Here is a 6952-nt window from a genome sequence, read left to right as displayed (position 1 = left end):
CTTGCTATCGAACCATCTGATTACACTTTGGTCCGAAACATCCACTTGCAGTCAAGTATATTCATTTCAGGTAAGGGAGTAACTAGTTCCCAAGTCCCTTGAGCTTGAAGGGCTTGAAATTCTTGTGACATGGCTAACCTCCAATGCTCTGTTTTAATAGCTTGGTGGTATGTGGTCGGTTCAAATGTGTGGTCGGTTCAAATGTATGTGGCTAAATCGAGATTTTCCTTTTCTAGAACTTCACAACTATGTACTTGAAAACATTCAAATAAATTGAGCCATGCATTCATTGTAGGGAGTTGGATCAACAAGATTTTTGGGACAGTTAGAGGTAAAGTTGAGCTATGAGTAGATTATGATGAACCCACAAAAGTTTATTTTAATGAAATATCTACGAGGTAATCAAAAGTTCAATTATTAATGTGCATAAGTTTGAACTTGTATTTGAGATTTTTTTTAATACCTAAATCAATGGGAGTTCATGACCTGTCAGCTCAAGAATAAGAAATCAAGTCGATCTATGGGATAGGAATTGATATAGGATGATAATAATATAGTACCATGAAATGTTTGTTACGGGTCAACAAATTTGTTGATTGACCTAGAAGTGAAGCCTAATAGGTCCATAAAGCTAATATATTGAGCCACCAACTCATTTTTTTTTACATGTCTGGGGCTTTAAGTCTACCTGTGTCAATGACATTACTTTGATAAACAAGGAGAAATTATTTTGTTGATGACTTTTTATATGACACGTGACTTATTCATCTTTGAAATATATTTTAGAATCAATTTGAGACATGAGTAAAATAAGTTGTCACAAAATATGGATGTTGAAAAAGTAGCTATAAAGTATTAGAATTAATTAGGAAAGCAACACTTATGTAAATGCCTCATGTAAAAGGGTTCAACCATCTATGAATCATTGTCTCAACACATTAGAATTTAACTCCACATCATTTTTTTTCTTAAATTAGATCTCTATGAGAAAATAAACTATATATTAAAAAAAAATCATTTTTGTGATTAAATATAATATAGAGAATAACATATTATCTAGAAAGATAAAAAGGTATTTCACAAAGAATTTGAAAATAAAAATAATTAAACTTTTTTATTTTCCCAAATATTTTCACCTACCTAAAGTTGATATGATAAGTTTATTTTATTTTTTATTACAAGTTTATTTAAAGGTAATCCCAGGTAATCCTGTATGATTAATTACATCATAAGAAAAGTGATCTCTTGAAAATACTCTCGATTAAAATAGTGAAAAATATTTTCATGATTTCAAAGATTGAAGATGGATGTTCTTTTATAATTTCAAATGGATTGGCTCAATCTATAGTAGTTCTTTGTAGGTGCAGAAAGATAAAAAAAAGGAAGCACTAAATTTTGAAAAACTTAGAAGCACTCCAAATTGAGCTTTAAAATTTTCAACATTCAAAATTTTTAATTGAGTTATTCATTTTGTTAGAATTTCAAGGCTTATATTTAGCAATTCATGATTGAGAAGAGGCTTAGGAGGTGAGAACTTATGATGTAACAAATGAAAAATGATAAGTCTCTGATCCTAAAATTAAAGTATACTAATAGCATCTTGAATCTAAGCAGCAAGGGGCTTATAATTTTCAACCTCAACAAGGTTTTAAACAGGCCTTCCTCTATTAGACTTACAATCCTACCCAGCAAAGATCGAAAACTAAACCCAACTAATTACTTTAAAAGCATGATGTCAAAGACTTTATGCTATGTAGAATAGGCTAAGTTATATTATTGTAGAGATATATAGAATAACTTAGCCATTGAAGCCAAGTAGGGAGCCAATGAAGCCAAGTAGAGGGGCAATGAAGGGAATGCTAATGCTTATAATTATTACTTTTTTTTTCTATGTTTGATTCTCTAAGACTTTCTTTTTTTTAATTAGTTCCTAATTTATTCTTTATTTTGAAAAAAAAGTTTGTTATAAAAAAATTATAAAAAAAGACCCTCATGCTTTTCTAAAACAAGCATGTTAATTCTATTTTCACATTAATTTTCATTTTCTTTGCAAATAAAGTTTTTGTAATGACTGTAAATCAAATAAACCTTAATTTTTATTTAATTTTTTCATCAACCAATGCTTGACAATGTTTGGCATCTATTAATAACTTTTATTTATCTTCTTGATTATTCAATCTCCCCTTATGTTAAAAGATTCACCAAGCTGGCTTCCCATCATCACCACTAACTTCTAATATGTAATATTGAATACATGCAATCCAACTCATGTCTTCAATCAACATCAAATATCTATTAACCACAAACTTTAGATGCATGAATTCTGGTTCATTCTCTCCCTCTTAGTTGTGCAATCTCCCTTCTTATTAGAAGATAGACAATATGTCATTGTCACCCCAGCTTCTAACAGTTAATGTCAATCATTATCCAACACTTACCAACGATCAACATCCCATCTTGTTAATTACGAAGTCTCCCTTCTTATTAAAAGAAATAACAAGTTCATCGTCTTTCATCACTTGATTTATATTATCAGATGTTCATTTTCCTCAGACATTCACTATTTTATAAAAAAATTGGCTTGTCAAGATCCCCTCCTATTATAGCCACAAGATAAGTCTCTTGTAGTTCAAGTAAATTACATTTTATTAACATCTTCCAAGTTAAGTGGTGATGTGCCCATTGCAATCCTTAACTCACATTAATAAAACTATTTCAAGAAATCCCCATGGATTTTTTCCTTCCTTGGTTTTTCGCATTAAAAATATGATATATTTTGTATACTAATTTCTTTTAGCTAAATGTGGGTGAGGAATCTTCATATAACCCTAAGAAATTAAATCATTTCTACCTTCATGAATCTTTTAGCGCACAATAATTTGTCATTATTTGTAAAAAAATAGTATTATCTTTTTCGATTAGTAATTATGTCATTTCATGATAGTCCATACGTAAGTCCTCAACATCAAGTGGTTGGATTTTTATGACCAATTAGTCTTACTTTACTCATCATCTAATCAATAATGACACATCTCCTCGATAACATCATAAAAGCCATCCATAAAATAATCAAAAGAAGCAAGTCAATATATTGGGGCTATCCTTAAAAAGATGCTTATATTAACATCTTGGGTATGGTTGTAAGTGAGAAACTCCGTTCTCATACTATCGATCAACTTATAAATGCAATTTCAATTTACCCAAACTAATGTCAAAAACAACATGAGGCATGTTCTTGATAATGAGACAGTAAGGAGTATACTTCACCCATGGCATGAGTCAATACTTCAAAATTATAATAATAAAAAAATTACATGTGAACTTGGGTATTATTTTTAATCCTATTCTAGTTGAAAATTTTTAAAATTAAATGTGAGACCATTCAAATTCCAATTTCAGTAAATTTATAATCAAATTGAATGTCTCAGTGAGACAAATTCAACGACACCAAAATCATTCTAATTCAGGCAAAAGTGGGCCCAAACCAATGGACTAAAACATAGTTGGAAGCTTCAAAGCAAAAAGTGGATGATTAAATGATCTCTAAATATGTCATGCTTATAGTCAATTCAAGTGGCTAGACAAGAAAATCCAACGAGCCCAAGTTCGCTTAATTCTAATATCATTAAGGCACTTAAATGCTACACGAACACTATGATTGAAACAATCGATATTGATCTTTTGATGGAGTACTCCAAATTTACCCTTGATTTTTTCCATATTTAAGAAGTATATCACTCTAAAAAATCTATAAATAAATCGCTCTTCTCACATGAAAGGGGGATTTAGACCTTTGGAAGTTTGAACCTTAGGCTAAAGATCAAGAGAGCTATAAGGCTTTAAGAATCACGGAGCTCCTCCTCGACACCACCACCAGCAAACCCTCGCACCACTATTGAACCTCCACCTGATCATCACCGTTGGATCTCCATCTGACCACCACGGTCGAGTCTACCTCAGAAGGAGGCTTGGAGGGTGCAACAAATTTTAAAGGCTAAGTAAAGTTATAAGTGGCATAATCAAAGTAGTTGTTTTGTGGCTAGGATAAGGAGATGGGACAGGCAATACTTTTATTTATAGAATTTTATGAAGTCATAACTATTAGCTATCTAGTTCTATATGCATCGTTAGATTTAAACTTGTTATATGTACCATTCATTAGGATTAGCTCTAGTCTATTTATAGTCTCCTGTAACAGATGTTTAAAATTGTTATATGTACTTTCTTTCCTCTTTCTCCGCCTGTTCTTGTCGTTATCATGGTATCAGAGCTAACCAGGTAAATTTTTTCTCTTCCTCCGATCCTCTTTCTCTCTTCATCATCTCTTATTTCAGTGCAAGAAACTTCCTCTACCTCCTCTATTGTTCCTCCGATCTCTTCTTCTACCACTGACATTTTGATTCCTACTCAATTAAATTTTTTTTATGTCAAATGTGAAAACTATTTTGAATACTCAACTAACTACTGATAATTATCACATTTGGCGATCACAAATTACTAAACTCTTATCGAAAAATAATTTCTTTGGCTATCTTGATGGTTCAATTTCAAAGCCATCATAACAAGTGGTTCTTGATGATCACAATGTAGCCATTAATTCTCAATATAGCTCTTGGCTACTTATTGATCAAAACTTGGCATCCGCACTATTTTCTACAATTTCTTCATCAATCTTTCCATACGTTCTTAATCTTGATTCTAGCTTGGACATTTGGTTCAAGTTAGAACATCGATTACAATCATCCAATCGATCGTGTATCTTGCAACTCAAGACTGAATTGCATCAGCTACAGATGAACGATCACACTATGGTGCAATACCTATCCGAGATCAAACAAAGGGTTGACGCCATTAACGCAACTGGCTCACATATTAAATCAAAATATATCATCTTATATACACTTAATGGCCTTCCTCCTTCTTACAATGCATTCAATACTATGGATTCATCCTTTAGACATTCAGCTACAGATGAAGGATGATCTATATGCCTTACTTTATAGTGAAGAATCCAATCTTGTCATCGAAACTCATTTAGACACCTTCGATCATAATACTACGGATTCATCCTTTGCTCTTACGGCATCCCGCGGGCATTTTAGAGGAAGATCTCATAGTCGCTCATCAAATCAACAAGGTGGTCGCTCTCAGTTTCCACTTGCTCATGGAAATCAACGATTGTCGGCTCCAGTTGATTCTCAAATTTGTTGAAAATTTAGACATTCAGCTGCAAACTATTGGCATCGTTCCAATCTTTCATACCAACCACGCACTCCTCAGGCGTTCTTGACTCATGATGAAAATCCTCCGGCTGAGTGGTTTTTTTATTCTGGCTCAAGCACACATCTCATCTCTGATGTTTCTCAGGTCCAATCCTTGCAACCTTATACAAGTAATTTGCATGTTCAAGTTGGAAATGGGAATCAGCTTTCCATTGTGCATTCAAGTCAAGGCATTTTGCATACACCCGCCTATAAGTTTAATCAAAGATAATAAATATTATATTATTTTTTATTATAATGGGTTTACTATTAAGGATTTGGAGACACATCACCCTCTTCTCTGGGGTACTAGCCGTCACGGACTGTATCCTGTTGATCTCATGCCTGCTACCTTCTCAGCTTCGTATCTTACATCTCTTCTCACTGTTTCTAGCAATACTTCTATATGGCATCAATGACTTGGACACCCTGCAGTGGATATTCTTCAAGTCGTCAACAGTTCTTGTTATTTTTCAAAACACAGTTTTCACTGTGACCCTTGCGTTCGTGGAAAAATGCATCGCTTACCTTTTTCTTCTACTATTTCTAAAACCAATTCTTATTTAGAAATACTTCACACTTATGTATGGGGCCCTTCCCCAATTGCTTCTTTTCAAAATTACATATACTATATTTTGTTTGTTGATGTTTTTACTCGTTACACTTGGGTTTTTCCTCTTAAATAGAAATATGAGGTTTTTCAAACCTTTCTTCATTTCAAAAATTTGGTTGAAAATCAATTTCAAACAACTATTAAAGTTATTCAATCTGATCGCGATGGAGAGTATCTTAATAAATAATTTCAAGCAAGCTTACAAAAGTTTGGCATTGCTCATAGGTTTACATGTTCTTGTACTTCGCAAAAAAATAGCATAGCAGAGAGAAAACACAGGCACTTAATTGAAACAATGCGTGCTTTATTATTTCAAGCCAATATTCCTAATCAATTTTGGGTAGATATGTTGGTAACTGCTGCTTAACTTATAAACAAGTTGTCCATCAATTCTAAAAATAAACTTTCCCGATATCAATGTTTATTTTAACAAGAACTGGATTATCATCACCTTCGAGTGTTTGGTTGCCTATGTTATCCATGGTTACCTCTTATTGAACGCCACAAATTTCAGCCTAGAGCAATTGCTCGTGCTTTTCTCGGCTATGTTAATAATATTGTTGGATAAAAGTTCCTTGATTTTCTTACAAGTCGTATTTACACATCTCCTCATGTCAAGTTTGTTGAACATGAATTTCCACTTTTCCACTTAAATTTAAGAGATTTTCATTATTTCAACTTTTTTCTATTTATTAGTTAGTTTTAATTTTTTTAAAAAAAATCATTTTTTAAATCCCTTTTATTGTATTAATCTTCCAAAAATCATATCTTTTTCATTTCAAACTGGATTTCGATGTGCGACCCCTCGTTCTTTTAAAAAAATTATAAATTTTATTTTAAAATTATTTTTAAAAGTTGATTTCTACTATTCTGGTATATTTCGGCTTTATACTACTATTTGATTATTTGATTATTATTTACTTAATTAGTATAGTAATTATTTTCAAAATACAAATTATTTTCAAATCTTTTTGAAACCCCGTTAGAGTGTCCGATAGATCTCTCTTATGTTTATTTATATACCTAAAATTGAAGTATTTTTGAATTACTTTATTTTCAAATATATATATATATATAT

The sequence above is a fragment of the Dendrobium catenatum genome, unplaced genomic scaffold, assembly GCF_001605985.2.
Source record: "Dendrobium catenatum unplaced genomic scaffold, ASM160598v2 fragScaff_scaffold_853, whole genome shotgun sequence".
Taxonomy (NCBI): domain Eukaryota; kingdom Viridiplantae; phylum Streptophyta; class Magnoliopsida; order Asparagales; family Orchidaceae; genus Dendrobium; species Dendrobium catenatum.
The sequence above is the reverse complement of the archived record's forward strand: the minus strand, read 5'-3'. Positions refer to the sequence as shown.